General features: G+C 42.1%; 1 protein-coding gene across 5 annotated transcripts in view; it reads left to right on the top strand.

Annotated features, from left to right (window-relative positions):
• The window catches only part of ELOVL7 (ELOVL fatty acid elongase 7), a 58,715-nt gene that overhangs the window by 3,429 nt on the left and 37,148 nt on the right, over positions 1 to 18,138 (top strand). For all 5 annotated transcript variants that reach the window (XM_065599010.1, XM_065599011.1, XM_005281017.5 and 2 more), the window contains exon 2: positions 551 to 659. The gene's annotated coding sequence lies outside the window, so the exon portion shown is untranslated. The remainder of the gene's footprint in view (positions 1 to 550; positions 660 to 18,138) is intronic.

Genomic DNA, 18,138 nt, shown 5'->3' with positions numbered 1-18,138 from the left:
AGCAGCGTAGAATTGATATAAATTTCTCAGTTTCACTACTGTGGGGATCTGAAAAACAATGAAAACTGACAACACTGAACAGTTTTCACTTTGCTGTAGTTTACAGAAGCTCTGTTATGTCTGTCTGCAAATTCAGGAGGAGACTAATAAGTTTGAATTTGGAAATTTTTCTTTGCAACCACAAGGATCAGAATCTTAATACTGGAAGAAAGTGTTTTTAAGGGTTAAGAATGATTGTTGTTATGAAAAGCGACCAAGAGTCCTGTGGCACCTTATAGACTAACAGACGTATTGGAGCATAAGCTTTCGTGGTGAATATCCACTTTGTCAGACGATAAGGTCTATAAGGTGCCATAGGACTTTTTGTCGCTTTTTACAGATCCAGACTAACACGGCTACCCCTCTGATACTGTTCGTATGAAACAGATCTAAAATATGTCAAAAGCCTCATTATTATTTTACATTTAATGTTAATAGTTTTCTATTAAGTTTTTTAAATAAAATTATTTCATGTCACTTAAAAACTAAGTTACTATGCATTCCCTTACAGCCCTGGAAATCAGAACGTGACATCATTGTACTTGTGCATGAGAAGGGGAAAGTGAAACTGACCAGACAACTTACTTTTATTGTCCAAATTTGAGTGTGATTAAAAAAAGGTAAATGCAACATTAATGGTGAAAAGTAAACCTTAATTTTTTAGTATTATTGGATTAGTAAAACAAATAAGAGAAGTTATTTTGTAAAACTCATGTTTCTTTTGAGCAAGAAAATAGTAGCCAAGAAAGGTAATACAAGACAACTTTATTTTGCATATTCTCTGTCATGCATGCTGTACTCAAAGTGCTTTACGGAACTGAATGATATAATAGTTAAATAACAAAGGGGGAGAAAAATTGAGGTAAAATCCAAGAATAATAGAGATTATTTAAGATAATGCAAAATCTGCAGTTTTTCATCCAGATCATGCCACTAGTCTGTCTGAATGCTGTCGTCTTGTTTGAGCATTCCTTGGTTTCAGAATATAACTTTACCTGCTGCAGAGGTAGTATTGTTTCACTAAAATCATGTTTAATATAGTAAAAGCTGTTCTGTGTGCATTGCTGGAGTATATCTAGAATGGGATTTTATTGGTTTCATACGCTAATGCAACTTTGTTAGCTACATCTTGGCTGTTTATGAAGATGAAGGTCAAATGTGGGCTAAGATACATGCACATTTTAAGTGATATTAATGGTTTTTTAATGAAAAATGACCATTATATTTTAAGGCCTGTAACTAGCATAACTTAGTTTTGTTCTGCTCTGAAAAGCAGCTCTGTAAAAATAGCATTCATTTTCAGTTACGTTGATTTCCATGTAAATGTGCTCAGAATACCAACAGGGGTTGAATTTCAGTGGGATTTGGGTGCCTAACTTGCTTAGGCTCCTCTGAGGATCCCCACCAAGATATTCATTTAAATGCCACTGAAGCAAACACAAGGTAGGGTCTCTTTTCATGCACTTTTACTCATAATAAAGGTTATCCAGGCCAGATTAATCCCTTGGTTCCAACTTTGCAGCACTATGGTTCTCAATATGATAACTGTTCAAACTCAGGTGTTGGTGAACGGAACTTGGTGAACTGTTCTGATGATTCACAAGGAGGAGTGGAATCAAGACTATGCCTCTGAACTGCATTAGCTCTGCATTGCTAACAAAAGTACAAAGCAGTAAAAATGTACCTTTTAATTAAAAAAAACAAACAAAACCCCTGTCTCCTCTGTGGAAACAATGTATCATTACTGCACATTAGTTTAATTTTCCCTCAACCAGCCTTGTCTTTCACTGATCCTGCCCTCTGTCAGGAGTGCTGGAAGCTCCCGAGAAGTGTGTGGGTGGGCGAAAAGTGTGTGTGGGGGGCCCACCGGTGGCTGAACCGTGGTCCCCCCACCCTTGTTCTGCTTTTTTCCCCCCCAAGCGCTGCCCACTGCTCACTCCTCTCTGCCCCACCCTGTCGCTCACCCTTAAGGCAGGAAAAAATTGATGGGGACATGGCCCCCTAGCCCTCCCTCATCTTGCCCGCCTGTTCTGGCACCTCTACCCTCTGTACTTGAGAGGAGCTCTTTGTAGTGGCTCTATAGATTTTTACACTGATTTTACATCAAATTTGCTATGTCTGCAAATCACTTGATTTTGTCCATTTGTTTTATAGGTGTGTATTATTGGGGCAGGCACTGTCTTTCTTATGTGTGTAGACTACCTAATAAAATGAGATCTTGGTCCCTTATAGGGATCTCTAGGCACTACTATAAAATAAATGATTCTGAAAAAACAGAGAATAGATGTGTTGAGTGAGGTTATAATCTTGCAAGGTTTATGTATATGCTTAACACCTGCATTGAAGTGAATAGGGCTACTCACAGTGTATACAATTAAGTATATATGTGAGTCTTTGCAGGACCAGGGCCTAAGAAAATATTACTTTTACCATAACTGTTTACTGTACTCTATATGAATATCTCCAAGACAAGAACACAGCTACATTGAAGAATTCCCTCCCTGTTACTCTTGTCTTCTAACAGAAGAAAGGAGCAAGCAATCCCCATTGCAAAGTCTGAAACACCAAGGATTGATTTGTTGTTGACTTGGCAATAACTTGGATTATAAAGTGAAAATCCAAAAATGGCTTAAACTAATGTCAGATTAATTTGATTTACTATTTTAATGTGTTCTTTTTTGGTTTGGATATATTCCATGTTGGAACCTTTCATTTGCCTGTGCTCATTTTTTTTTTTTCTCTTAAGAATTAATCTTCATGTAAATGAATTTTTAGATTTTTATTTTATTTATTTATTTATTTTTGTCTTGGAACTTTGAGAATGAAAAACTGGAAGTGTTTATAAGTGGCCAGAATTGATGCTTTGTGACTTGTAACTGATAGGAATACAGGACACCCAATTAAAAAAAGATCTTGAACTATTACCATTGGAGCTGGTTTGGGGGGAGGGGGAGGGAGGGAGATAAGTTTTTCCATAAACTTTTTCATGAAAAATATCTCTACTTTTTTTAAAATTTGAAATACATTTTCAACCCTCTAATGTGCATTTATACACTTCACACAGCCCTTAGTAAGCCATCACCTATGCAATTTTTCCTGTTTTCTTAAACTTTGCCTTTTGGAAAGGTGTTAGCTGAAACATCAAAATATGGGGTTACAGTTAAGACCTGCTAGTTTTTATGCTGTCTGACACATATTTGTTCCATCCTGAGGGTGCTGTGAATAGGTCATTGGTAATCATGTGGGAACAGTGATGGTGTATTTTTTTCTTTTTAAGGTGAAGATTGAAAATTGTTGAAGGTTGAAAATATTTTTCAAATTGAACTCCTTTTAAAGTGCACTTTACTGTAATCATTGGATGATTCTGCCTTAAGGATTGACAAGACTGCATGTTGCTCTCTTCTATGCAAATATTCTGAGTAATGGTATAAAGCTGCTTTCGATTCACTTGTGGAGCTATTAATGATTGAAAATTCATTGCCAAAGTTACATTCTGTACATTGGATTTTTACCATGTTCATAAGGAATTTTGGTTGGTTTTAGATACCACATTGGAGCTGGATCCTGTGTGAGTTTAATTAAAAGCTTTTTTTTAATATTATTATTGAGGCCAAAAATTGTATTCTCAGCCTGCTTCTGCTGAAATTAATGCCTTAGGTCACTTAAATTGATGTACTATCAAGACAGAGCTTTTTATTCCATATAAAACTAGGGAGTTAAAAAGAAGTCTGCTTAGGTTAAAATTTATTAAACTGTTTTTTTCCTTTGAGACATACCGTAATAAAACTACTGGTAGGAGAATCTTGGAAATCATTTAATGTATATCTTTGGTGTATTATAAGTCCACTTCTTTGACATGTTCTTTATCCAGTCATGATCATGACTTTTAAATTGTAGCAGTCATTTAAAAACAAACTCTGAAAAATTGAAATGTACAAGTTGTAGGAACTTTCCATATCCCGCTTCAAAGCCTTGCAAAGAATCATTACAGGCTGGGAGGAAATCCATCAACCTAACCTCGCACCGCTTCTCATGAGCTGTAATTAGACATCAGGCAATTTGAGGAATTTATTTACAAGTTGTATTTTTTAAAAACACAAAACAAACAAAAACCCCAAACAAAACCCACCACCACTTTCTAAAATGTGAATAGGAAAATGAATTTTGCCCAATTTGTTCTTTGGATTCTTCTCAACTCAACATTATTCCTGTGAGTTCTTCTACTGCATTGTTAAAACTATAAGTAGCTCAGGCCCAAATTTTGACCTACCTTTAAAATTATCCAGTGGAAAATTGCCTTTGGATGCATGGGACTCCTGCCATTTGTTGCTCCTGGTTCCTTCTAATGGAGACTTTCTCTGCATCATTAAACTATGTACTTGCATGTCAACAGTAGCTTTCATTCAAGAACCCAGAGCATTAGCTAAATAATGAATTAAAAGTTAAAACAACCCTCTGAGATTGGGAAGATATCCATTTTACACATGGGGAAATTGTGTGATCTTGAGTCCCTTAGCATGTCAACGGCAGAGGAGCGCCGCCCTGCCGTAACAACACCCCCCCCCACAAATGCCGCCCCGCCGAACCAAAAACAAATCCCAAGCACAGCCCCGCCACCCCAAGATTGGCTGCCTGCCCCTTACAAGGTGCCGCCCCAAGCACGTGCTTGGTCGGCTGGTGCCTGGAGCCGGCCCTGCAGAGGAGAGCAGTCTTCGTGGGATACATTGTTGAATAGCTTTGCAGTTATATTATGTGTGTATAAAGACAAACTTACCTCATAGACTCATAGACTTTAAGGTCAGAAGGGACCATTATGATCATCTGGTCTGACCCCCTGCATGCTGCAGGCCATAAAACCGTCCCTACCCCTTCCCTGGACTCTGCTGTTGAAGTCCCCAATCCTGTTTTTAGTGACTGCAATCGGCAGAGACCCTCCTGCTAGAGATCCCTGCCCCATGCTGCGGAGGAAGGCGAAAAACCTCCAGAGGCTCAGCCAATCTGCCCTGGAGGAAAATTCCTTCCCGACCCCAAATGTGGCGATCAGTAAGACCCCAAGCATATAGGCAAGAGTCTCCAGCCCGACCCCGTTAGCCATTATACTATTTACCCACCATTGCTTGGCTTTCCTTGACTACTATGTTTTACCATTAAACCATTCCCTCCATAAACTTATCTAACTTTATCTTAAAACCAGACAGGTCCGTCGCCCCCACCGTTTCCCTCGGTAGGCCGTTCCAATATTTCACCCCTCTGACGGTCAGAAACCTTCGTCTAATTTCAAGTCTGAACTTCCCCACGGCCAGTTTGTATCCATTCGTTCTGGTATCCACGTTAGTACTAAAGACAAACTTACCTCCCTGAGAGTTGGATGGAAAAACTTCAGTCTTCTTTCTCCCTATCCCCTTTGCCAGCTGCAGGGAAGCGGTGTATGTGGGGAGTTTTTACATCCCATTTCACTGAATTTGCAAGTGAAATATATACTGTAGGACAGCAATTATGACATGGGCTCTAGCAATTGTCGGCATACTCTAAAAGTATCTAGAATCCTGAAGGAGCCTCTGTAAGCTCTGTGCAACAAGCTTTCTTTTTCTTTTAGTATTTTTTTCTACTATAAAAAAGATGCTCACGCTGCACAAATAATGGTGCTTGAAAATGGGAAGATCTTTCTGGATCTGAGTCAGACTCAGGCCAGAAGAGATGAATTTGTTGCTACAGTTCCTTTTTTAATGAGAAGGCATGGAGATTACATATTTTACATACCAAAATATAAGAATTTCTGTACTTTGCAAAGCAGTACAATTTCTATTACCTTGATTTGATGATGAAGAAACTGGCAATTACTTGGACAGTTGTACTGTATAGCTGAATGGATAGACTGGACTGGGATTCAGGAGATCTGGGTTCTGTTCCTGGCTCTGTCACTTGCCTGTTGTGTGATCTTGAGCAAGTCACTTCACCTCTACCTCAGTTTCCCTATTTAAAAAATGGAGGAGATGATATGGACCTCAGTGAACTGCTTTGAGATCTACTGATGAAAAGCATGATGTCAGAGTTAGTTGTTGTTTAAAATATCTATTACAAATTGTGAATTGATACGAGACTCTTGTTCATGTTTACCTTGAAAATACTTTGCTCAGTCTTGGGAAAGAGGGTCATTGTGGGTTTTTTGTTTTTAAATTTTCTTCCAGATACTTCAGTAGGTGGATGGTTTTTTCACTAATGTAGTTCAGAAGTCACTTTTTTTCAATGGCTAATATTTAAGGGCTTATGCTTTAGATTAAAAAGCGACAGAGTCCTGTGGCACCTCTTTGTTGCTTTTTACAGATCCAGACTAACCCAGCTACCCCTCTGATGCTTTAGATTAATAGATTCCAAGGCCAGAAGGGATCATTGTGATTATCTAGTCTGTGTTATACAGGAGGTCAGGCCATAGACCTTCCCCAAAGTAATTCTTTTTGAACTACAGCATATCTTAAAATCCAGCCTTGATTTAAAAATTGACAGTAATGGTGTATCCTCCTCTGAAGTTGTCTTGTAGTGACCAGAGGGATAGCTGTTACCATGCTCGGAAGCTTCACATTGGAGTAACATGATGAAGGCAGTGGTGCCATTCTTGATTCAGACAGTCCTATGTAGAGAGGCAGTGTTGCCTAGTGGTTAGACCACTGGACGAGGACTTGGGAAACCTGGGTTAACTTGCTCAGTGACTCTAGGCAAGTCCCTTTCTGTGCCTCAGTTTCCCCACATGTAAAATAAGGATACTGACCTCCTTTTGTAAAAGACTGAGATTTGTGGATGAAAAAGTTTGTATATAAGAGGTAGATAGCGAAAACCTGATGATAATTAAAATAAAGTATCTTGACAAATTCTTTGTCTTCCACTGTATTAGAAAGATTCTAGTGTTTGCCTCCTTGCCCCACCTGTTCCACAGTGATTAGACCAGTGCTTCCTAAACTCCCTTGGGGAGCTCTGAAGGGGTCATGGGGGAGCCACAAGTGTCTGGGGAAAAAAATTCTAAATATGAGGCTATTAAACTAGGCTTAATATTCACCTGCATCTTATCCATGGGTCTGAGCCTTATGCTGCTGCTGGGGCTAGGAGCCTCTCTGTGCCCTCTGTTCCTGCAGGGGACCTTCAGCAGAGAGACTTCCTGCAGGGGGAAACGTTCAGCAGGAAGGCTTTGTGCTAAACGCCCCCTGATGGAGCGAAAGGACAAGAATGTTCCCAGTGGAAGCACCAGCACTAGCAGATGTGGTAGTTTCATTATGTGTGGATTTTCGTGTCTTGATACTACTGCAGAAAATACACAGCCACAACATGTCATTTGTGAAGTATGAGGCCAGGGAAACTACAGTGACATTTAGAAAACAAACACCTGGAATTTTTAAATGAGAACTGTGCTGGTTTTTCCTTCAGACACAAAAAGAGTTAAAAGTGGCAATAAGTCATGTCTAAAGAATCAACTGTTCCTCAGCAAGCCTTAAAAGCATCTTATGTTGTGGTCAAGCAAATTGCAAAAGGCAAACAAACCGTCACTATTGATGAGATCCTCCTAATTTCAGTGGCAATAGGCGTGTAGAATTATGACTGGGAAACGAGCAGCTATGGCACTGAAAACGGTTCCTGTGGCAAATAGGAGCACTGTTGACTTTGCAGAAAATGAGTAGAACATGTTGAGAGTCAATATTTTGCACTGCAGCTTGATTTCACAGATATAGCCAACCTGGCTCAGCTTCTGTGTTACCTGATATTTGTCAACGAAGGTACAATTGCTGAAACACTTTTATTTGGCAAAGCAATCAGAGTCCAAGCAGCCGGTGAAGAAATATTCAAGATCCTTGATAAATTCATAGTGCGTATTTGGGGCTACACACTGTAGGGGCAGTAACCATGACCTGAAAGAACAGTGGGGTTGCAGCATGAGTGAAGAAAAGAGTCAGCAGCAATTTGGAAACATTGCATGGTTTATTGCTAAGCTTTGGTATCAAAGAAATTGCATCCTGAAGTACATAAGGCCCTCAATGTTGTTAATGTTATAAAATCTCAGGCAGTGAATACATATTGTTTCAGTGTGCTTCCAGCAGTTCTGAGTCTGGCTTTTCAGCAATGATTTCTGTGAAAACTAAACATAAAAGTGGTTTAAACTTGGGAAAACAACTTAAATTCCAGCACTATCAGATTCAACCAAACATTACAAAACTATACATTTTGAAACAGGCCCATTCTTCTCCCTAGAGTCTTAGACTGTATCTGAACATGGAAAAAAATCCATGTTTTCAAATTATAGTTTTAAACCCTGGATTAGATTAGAATATATAAAATAGATATTAAACTTCATGTAATTGAAAACTCGTGTCCTTCTTGAATCTAGTGTCCTGAACTCTTGACTCTAGTGACATGAGTCAGTTTAAAAAAAAAAAAAAGTATTTGGTTGTAGGGCATCACTCAAGATTTAAAATATCTGTTGTGGAGTCGGAGTGTCGTAACAAATTTGGGAACAATGGGATTAGACCATACTTAAACACTTGCCCGGTAGGGTCTGTTTCTAGCACGTTGATATTTTTACTGAAAATATTTGATTTCAACAATATAGACTTGTATTGCAATTCCCAATACCAACTTAAGTGTGTCCTCTCATCAAGAATATGTGTTTTGGAAATATAGCAGTCGACTGTAATGTTCTGATAGCATGGCATATCCATCTCCTGGTATACTTTATTTGGATGAGTTTCTTGAGCTATTTATACTTGTCCATCTTGGGGGATGGGGAAGGGAAATAACAGTGCAGTATATCCTAGGAAATGCAATGTTTCTGTGTGGCCAGATCTACCAGGTTTGTCCTTGTATTATGTCAATCTAAATTGATCTGTGGAGACAGAGACACAGTCCTTTGTGGCATTTAAGTGCTTAGCAAGAGCATAAAAATTTAAATTCCAACTGTGTGCTCTTGAGGGTTGTATTATGAAATATCAGATGTACTCATACCTAAACTAAATGTGTATATATATTTTTATTACTTCATATTTTGTCCTGTTCTAGATAACAGCGTTTTTTTTTTTTTTTTTTTAAAATCACTCTTTTTTTTTAGCAGGGACATTTTAGATGATTAGACCTAGAAAATTAATGGACATTAACAGTTGTATACAGTCATGCATATCTTTTTTCCCTTTTGGTCCACCTACTTTTTGTTCTCTAGAAAGCCCTTCCCCCTCCTGAACACCATCTACTTTGCATTTTGCTTTAAACTAACCACTGCATATTGATTGACCATGACAGCAGGCATTGTTGTTTACAGTTGAATTTGTATCAGAGAACCAGTTTTTAAAAATGTAATATTGTTTTACATTTTACACGCTCAAGTCAGGTTGCAGCTTTGTTTTGTGAAGCAAAAACTTTTTTCCCTTGAGCACATATGGTACCTTGTATAATGCCTGAGTTCGTGGTAAGCTTGTCTGTACTCTGATCCTGAAAATACATTCCTCTGCATTTCTCCTGCAAAAAAACTTATGTGCATGCACAATTCTTACTTCAAACATTTGTAACTTTAAAACTACTGAATTGATTTTATTCACATTTGAGCGGACTTCAGTACATGAGATCACAAAGCAAGGTAAGGTGGAAGATTCAAATGGAGTGATCAGAATGTCATTATGACTGGAACATATGGGCAAAGTGCGTTCTGTTCAAACTTGCATGGAAAAAAATCATTTGGAGTGAAGCCAAACGGGGAAAATTTCAGCCCCAAAAGAATTGTTCAAGGAAGTTATGAGTGCCTGGGGAAAATAATGGACAAGGAATGTTTGAATAGAACCAGGAACTCAATCTGAATTTTCTAGTTGGGAAATATAACTTAAAGTTTACCTTCTGTGACTGTAGAACATCAGCCATGAGATTGCATTTGTTTAGGGTTTTTTTCCAATTGATTCTATTTTAGTTAGTGCATTCACTAGACATACAGCTCTATGCCCAACTTGATCTGATTGTGAGATGTAGTGATAATGTATGTCAAATGTGGCTAGGGGGGAGGATTTAGTAGAGAGAACTGGCTGAGGGCCCATAGACTTCAGGGTGACTAGATGTACCAATCATGTCAAGGCAATCTTGATCTCCATTTCAACTTTTGCTGTTCCAGTTCTGTGCTCCCTGTAACCAACTCCCAGCATCTTCACAGAACTCTTTGAGCGGTGGGGTAATGGGTCTTCAGTGACTATGCCTTACTGACATTTCACCTTCCCAAAAATGAGAAGTGAGTTTTGTTCTTTCACGAAGGTCTAGCAATGGTGAACTCTAGTTTAACTCAGCAGAGTCCTGCTCAGTATCTTAATTGTTTTTTTATTAGAAGAAAATAGAGACGAGCATAAACATGCCATAGACTAATATTAATAAATATCACTAGATGGGCTAGAAAGTTTCTAGTGTTGCACTTTCTCAAAATCTTATAAAGAACTTGTCTTGATCTCAGCCATCTCTGTCCAGCTACCAGTGTAGCTGCACTGATGCAATGGCCTAGGCCCCAGTGTAGACAAACTAAGCTGTTAATTTGCACTGCTGCTTAACCCAAGTTGAAGTCCGCATAAGCTGAATTGGCGCAAATCATAACTTATAACACTTTACCCTGTTTACACTCAGTTTAGACTGTGAAGCTGCAATGGTTGCTGGCCACCAGTGGTTGTAAGTGGGTCAAATCGACATTGCAGACAAGGCCTTAACATAAAGTCACTTTTAATTCCTCTCACATGGGTGTTGGCATCTGTTTCTGACTCTGCATCTGCCTTCTCCATCCCAAGATATAATTCTGTGTTTTTTTTATGGCAATTGTTTTTTTTGTTTGTTTGTTTGTTCTCCCTACAGCTGCTACTCATCCTATATCTTGGCAGCTACGAAGAGTTCTTACACATTACAGAACCTTCCCCCAAACCAGTTTATGAAGATTTATGGCATGATTTTCAGAAGTGCTGAGTACCCAGAGATCCCATTGACATTAGTGAAATTTGTGGGTACAAAATAGTTTTGAAAATTAGGCCAATAGTCTTTACCCCATCATAGGAATCACTGATAAGTAATCTCTGGGATAGGTGTATCCCAGGTTTGCATATCTCTCACTGTTTGGCTTGTAAGGAATGCAGCACCCTTGTAGTAACAACTTGAAGACTATCTCTTTCATTCTTCTGCTAAATGATGAGTAAACAGAAACTAAGGATTCCGCCTGTTCTCAATAACAAACGGTTCTTGCTGTTGTATTGATTGGATGTGGAACTCAAAGATGTAATTAGTCACCTATTTACTACCACAACACTTAATAATTTTAGGTGGAAGGTTTTTTTAATGGACTTTTGTTCACTTATAAGCAGCCAATCAAAAATATCCTCTAAAAATTATTAAACATGCTCTAAATAAAAGCAATTATGACAAAAATACCTGGAAATCAAAAGTTAAAGGAATATCAATTTTGGAGAAATTCCTTCCTCTTTTGCATTGAGTGTTTCTCTATCTGGATTTTCCCATAGCCTCTGGATAATACCAAATGTGCTTCTTGGATAAGTGTGGGGGGGAAAGAAAAGAGAGCGCTTGTTAACTGTTGACCCACAATTTAGTTTTAAAATGAATCAGCCTCTGAGGTCAGATGCAATTAAACTCATGCAGGAGGAAGAGATGGAGAATAGAAAAGGCCAGTCTGATTGCTTCACTGGCTAGTTGTTTGGACAGATCAATCATATTCAGGACCTCTAGTCTCAGAATCACAGCTCTGCTGCCCATTTTGGGATGATATTAGGCAGTCATCTAGTTTCTTTCCACAAGTTCTCACACCAGTGCAGTGTTTAGCTGCCATGTTGCTTACAGCAGTGGTACAAAGAAGCTGAGTCTGTTCCAAGACTGACCAATTTAGAAATTCTTTAAAAGACAGATAAAATAGAATGGGTTTAATGGTACCCTAGAAGGAGGTAATGAGAATTCTAAAGCTTACTTGAGTCTTGGTGGTAATGGCTGTGCCTGGCTTAATCTCTGGTTTTCTCATAGTATGCTTGTAGCCAGGATGTATGAAGAAACCTGTGAAAGGTGTTGTGGATTGATATCCTTGTGTTCATTCTACATGCTTCCCCAAAAGAAGTGCCCAGCAGGGAAATGGTTGACTGTCAGTGTCCTACTAAAATGTCCAATTAAATATGGCTTTTATTGCCCCCAAATATAAGCATTGTTCGCCAGTAGATCTTAATGATATTGACCTTCTTGTAAAATGCTTTATCCCCATTATCATCTAGAGCTTTTTTGGTATCCTCTTTACAGTATGTAACCTGTTTATGGATTAAAATGTTTGTACTTCATAAGTATAAAACCAGTATCCTCCTATGAGTATAGTGGTCAACAACTGTGTTTTGACATGAACAGTTCATGTTGTCTTTCAGTCCAGCTTTTACATTTGCCCCCTGAATTGAGTACAGTATCAGACTGGTGCTTTGCTTAAATATTAGTGATGTGTGCAGCCTAGAAATACCAGTCATTGATCATGTTTTCATATATTGCCAACAGCCCCAGAAATACTGAGACCATAAGAGAGACAAGATGGGTGAGGGAATATCTTTTGTAGGTCTGAGAGATGAGCTTTTGAACCCCCTTGTCTCTGTAATACCTTGGGACTGACATGACTACAACAATACTGAGACCAATAAGAACATTCATACTTTGAAGTCCTTCACTACGTTTACTCTCATAGGAGTATACATAGAGTATTGTGTCTGTGTGCTAAATCAGATTGTCCTGTTTGGTGGTTCCAGTCTAGCCAGTGGGTTCTCATTTTGTACTTTCAGTTAAATTATTTAAAATAAATTAAATAAGTTATTTAATTCTGACCATTCTTATAAACTCTTCACATGTTTCGCTAGCTTTTCATTCATTTAGACTGTCAGTGCTAGCAAACTTCACAGTAAAAAAGGTCCAGTCCTGTATAGAGTAGATTTTATATCATGCCTACCACCAACGAACCTGTACTTGATGGTGAATTTAATTCACCGAGTTGGCCAGTGTAGATGCAGACATATTGTTCTGCTTTATACTTCGCTGTTTCTCAGACATAGATTCTGCTGATGATGAGTCCCCTAAGCTTTTAATTTAAAATTTAAAGATTTTTATCCCCTGTGGTTGTGAAGAAAACCTTCTACATAGGAACTGAGTGAAAACTAGTGCTGCATCTGCTGTAGCTAGAGAACCTGAAACAGTACTCATAAAATGTGTGACCTCAGCTTTTCTCAGCCTACCCCTACCACTTTACATCAGTGGGGTATTGGACTGCCTCTGAAAGATAACTTAAATATTGATCTTGTTAACCATTGACTTTATAGGCAGGGAGCTAGGGGACCATGAGCCGATCTCCTCACATCCCAGGCGGCACAAGAACATTAAATCCATTGGATTTGCAGAGAACCAGAGTGAATAATCAAGTGTGACTAAAATGAAGTATGTGTTGGCTATTTCTGCCATTTACCACTGCTTTACGTATTAGGGTATGTCTACACTACGAAATTAGTTCGAATTTATAGAAGCCGGTTTTATTGAAACCGGTTGTATACAGCCGATTGTGTGTGTCCCCACATAAAATGCTCTAGGTGCTCTAGTCGGCGGACCGCGTCAACAGTACGAGGCTAGCGTCGACTTCCGGAGCATTGCACTATGGGTAGCTATCCCACAGCTATCCCACAGTTCCCGCAGTCTCCGCCGCCCCTTAGGATTCTGGGTTGAGATCCCAATGCCCGGATGATGCAAAACAGTGTCGCGGGCGGTTCTGGGTACATGTCGTCAGGCCCCTCCCTCCCCCGTCACAGCAACGGCAGACAATAGATTGGCGCCTTTTTACCTGGGTTACCTGGGTTACCTGTGCAGACAACATGGAGCCCGCTCAGCTCAGCTGAGCTCACCGTCACCATATGTCCTCTGGGTGCTGGCAGACGTGGGACTGCATTGCTACACAGCAGCAGCTGCTAACTGCCTTTTGGCGGTAGACGGTGCAGTAGACTGGTAGCCTTCATCGGCGATCTGGGTGCTGGCAGCCGTGGGGCTTGCCTTTTGGCAGTAGATGGTGTATTACGACTGTTAACCGTCCTATTACAAGTCGGGTCATCGCACATTAGCAGAGTCTTCCCCGAGCAGCCGATCGTGCAAGAGGCCTGAAGACCATCGTCATACACCGCCCAGTATTTGCTGCCAAGCACCCAGAAAGATGCTGAGGGCTATCAGTCACGCTGCACCGTCGTCTTAAGATGTAAAAAATAGATTTGCTCTGTATTCATTTGCTTCCCCCTCCCTCCGTCAAATCAACGGCCTGCTAAACCCAGGGTTTTCAGTTTAATCTTTGGAGGGACCATTCTGTGTGACAGTTGTTTGTGTTTCTCCCTGATGCACAGCCACCGTTCTTGATTTTAATTCCCTGTACCTGTACGCCATGTCGTCACTCGGCCCGCCCTCCCTCCTTCCCCTAGTCCGTCAGAAACTACTTTCGCGCCTTTTCTTTGAATTCTGGGTTTAGATCCCAATGCCCGGATGATGCAAAACAGTGTCGTGGGCGGTTCTGGGTACATGTCGTCAGGCCCCTCCCTCCTCGTCACAGCAACGGCAGACAATAGATTTGCGCCTTTTTACCTGGGTTACCTGTGCAGACAACATACCACGGCAAGCATGGAGCCCGCTCAGCTCAGCTGAGCTCACCGTCACCATATGTCCTCTGGGTGCCGGCAGACGTGGGACTGCATTGCTACACAGCAGCAGCTGCTAACTGCCTTTTGGCGGTAGACGGTGTAGCATGAGTGATAGCCGTGGGGCTGGCAGCCGTAGGGCTGCATTGCACCAGCCCCTTGCCAGGAGATGGTATATTGTGACTGGTATCCATCATCGTCGTACTGGAGTGGCTGTCAATCATGGCCACCTGGGCAGACATGCTACTGTTTCGATGATGATGGCTACCAGTCGTAATATACTATTTTCTGCCAATTGCCCAGTATTGTCTGCTAAGCACCCAGAAGAGGCCGAGGGCAATGCTGGGTGCTGGCGGACGTGGGGCTGGCAGACGTGGGGCTGCATTGCTACACAGCAGCAGCCCCTTGCCTTTTGGCAGACGATGGTATATTATGACTGGTAACCGTCGTCATCATACTGGAGAGGCTATCACTCATGCTGCACCGTCGGCTGCCAGCTTAAGATGTAAAAAATAGATTTGTTCTGTATTCATTTGCTTCCCCTTCCTCCGTGAAATCAACGGCCTGCTAAGCCCAGGGTTTTCAGTTTAATCTTTGGGGGGACCATTCTGTGTGACAGTTGTTTGTGTTTCTCCCTGATGCACAGCCACCTTTCTTGATTTTAATTCCCTGTTCCTGTACCTGTACGCCATGTCGTCACTCGGCCCTCCCTCCCTCCCGCCCTCCCTCCTTCTCCTGGTCCATCAGATACTAGTTTCGCGCCTTTTTTCTGACCAGCCAGGCGCCATAGCTAGCACTGGGATCATGGAGCCCGCTCAGATCACTGCGGCAATTATGAGGACTATGAACACCACGCGCATTGTCCTGGAGTATATGCAGAGCCAGGACATGCCAAGGCGAAACCCGGACCACCCGAGGAGGCGATTGCAGCGCGGCGACGAGAGTGATGAGGAAATTGACATGGACATAGACCTCTCACAAGGCACAGGCCCCAGCAATGTGGAAATCATGGTGTCACTGGGGCAGGTTCATGCCGTGGAACGCCGATTCTGGGCCCGGGAAACAAGCACAGACTGGTGGGATCGCATCGTGCTGCAGGTATGGGACGATTCCCAGTGGCTGCGAAACTTTCGCATGCGTAAGGGCACTTTCATGGAACTTTGTGACTTGCTTTCCCCTGCCCTGAAACGCCAGGATACCAAGATGAGAGCAGCCCTCACAGTTGAGAAGCGAGTGGCGAAAGCCCTGTGGAAGCTTGCAACGCCAGACAGCTACCGGTCAGTCGGGAATCAATTTGGAGTGGGCAAATCTACGGTGGGGGCTGCTGTGATCCAATTTGCCAGGGCAATGAAAGACCTGGTGATATCAAGGGTAGTGACTCTGGGCAACGTGCAGTCAATAGTGGATGGTTTTGCTGAAATGGGATTCCCAAACTGTGGCGGGGCCATAGACGGAACCCATATCCCTATCTTGTCACCGGAGCACCAAGCCACCGACTACGTAAACCGCAAGGGGTACTTTTCAATGCTGCTGCAAGCCCTGGTGGATCACAAGGGACGTTTCACCAACATCAACGTGGGATGGCCGGGAAAGGTACATGATGCTCGCGTCTTCAGGAACTCTGCTCTGTTTCGAAAGCTGGAGGAAGGGACTTTCTTCCCGGACCAGAAAGTGACCGTTGGGGATGTTGAAATGCCTATCGTGATCCTTGGGGACCCAGCCTACCCCTTAATGCCATGGCTCATGAAGCTGTACACAGGCAGCCTGGACAGGAGTCAGGACCTGTTCAACTACAGGCTGAGCAAGTGCCGAATGGTGGTGGAATGTGCATTTGGACGTTTAAAAGCGCGCTGGCGCAGCTTACTGACTCGCTCAGACCTCAGTGAAAAGAATATCCCCATTGTTATTGCTGCTTGCTGTGCGCTCCACAATATCTGTGAGAGTAAGGGGGAGACCTTTATGGCGGGGTGGGAGGTTGAGGCAACTCGCCTGGCCGCTGATTACGCGCAGCCAGACACCAGGGCGGTTAGAGGAGCACAGCAGGGTGCGGTGCACATCAGAGAAGCTTTGAAAACGAGTTTTGTGACTGGCCAGGCTACTGTGTGAAACTTCTGTTTGTTTCTCCTTGATATTTACAAATATTTACAAAGTTACACTCACCAGAGGTCTCCTGTGTGCCCTGAGGGTCTTGGGTGAGTTCGGGGGTTACTGGTTCCAGGTCCAGGGTCACAAACATATCCTGGCTGTTGGGGAAACCGGTTTCTCTGCTTCCTTGCTGCTGTGAGCTACCTACAGTACCTCCATCCTCATCTTCCTCGTTCCCCGAACCGTCTTCCCTGTGTGTTTCTCCAGTGAGAGAGTCATAGCACACGGTTGGGGTAGTGGTGGCTGCACCCCCTAGGATCGCATGCAGCTCCGTGTAGTAGCGGCAAGTTTGCGGCTCTGCCCCGGACCTTCCGTTTGCTTCTCTGGCTTTGTGGTAAGCTTGCCGTAGCTCCTTAATTTTCACGCGGCACTGCTGTGTGTCCCTGTTATGGCCTCGGTCCTTCATGGCCTTGGAGATCTTTTCTAATACTTTTCCATTTCTTTTACTGCTACGGAGTTCAGCTATCACTGCTTCATCTCCCCATATGGCGAGCAGATCTCGTACCTCCCGTTCGGTCCATGCTGGAGCTCTTTTGCGATCCTGGGACTCCATCACGGTTACCTGTGCTGATGAGCTCTGCGTGGTCACCTGTGCTCTCCACGCTGAGCAAACAGGAAATGAAATTCAAACATTCGCGGGTCTTTTCCTGTCTACCTGGTCAGTGCATCTGAGTTGAGAGTGCTGTCCAGAGCGGTCACAATGAAGCACTGTGGGATAGCTCCCGGAGGCCAATAACGTCGAATTCCGTCCACACTACCCCAATTCCGACCCGCAAAGGCCGGTTTTATCGCTAATCCCCTCGTCGGAGGTGGTGTAAAGAAACCGGTTTAAAGGACCCTTTAAGTCGAAAGAAAGGGCTTCGTTGTGTGGACGTGTCCAGGCTTAATTCGGTTTAACGCTGCTAAAGTCGACCTAAACCCGTAGTGTAGACCAGGCCTTAGTGTAAGTGACAGATTAGGTGCTTGCAGGAAAAATGCCTCCTTGTTTATTGCTTTTCTGTGTATATTTCAACAAATCTAACTACAGTCAACTTGAACAACCAGCTGCTGTGTACTATATGTACCTGCTAAGCATCAGGTCTCTTGAGTACCAGCAACAGAGGATATTGGCAAGGAAAGGAGGCTGTTCCCAACACCATTACTGAAACACTGCCCTAGTGTAACAAAACTTGTTAGCAACATCTGCTCATTGTGAATATTTGCTACTCTGCCTCCAACTCCAGCTACTGCAGAATGTTCTTTACCTTGTTCCTTTAGGTGAAATATTGTT

The sequence above is a fragment of the Chrysemys picta genome, chromosome 6 (genome assembly GCF_011386835.1).
Source record: "Chrysemys picta bellii isolate R12L10 chromosome 6, ASM1138683v2, whole genome shotgun sequence".
Taxonomy (NCBI): Eukaryota; Metazoa; Chordata; order Testudines; family Emydidae; genus Chrysemys; species Chrysemys picta.
This window is presented reverse-complemented; position numbering and strand designations above follow the sequence as displayed.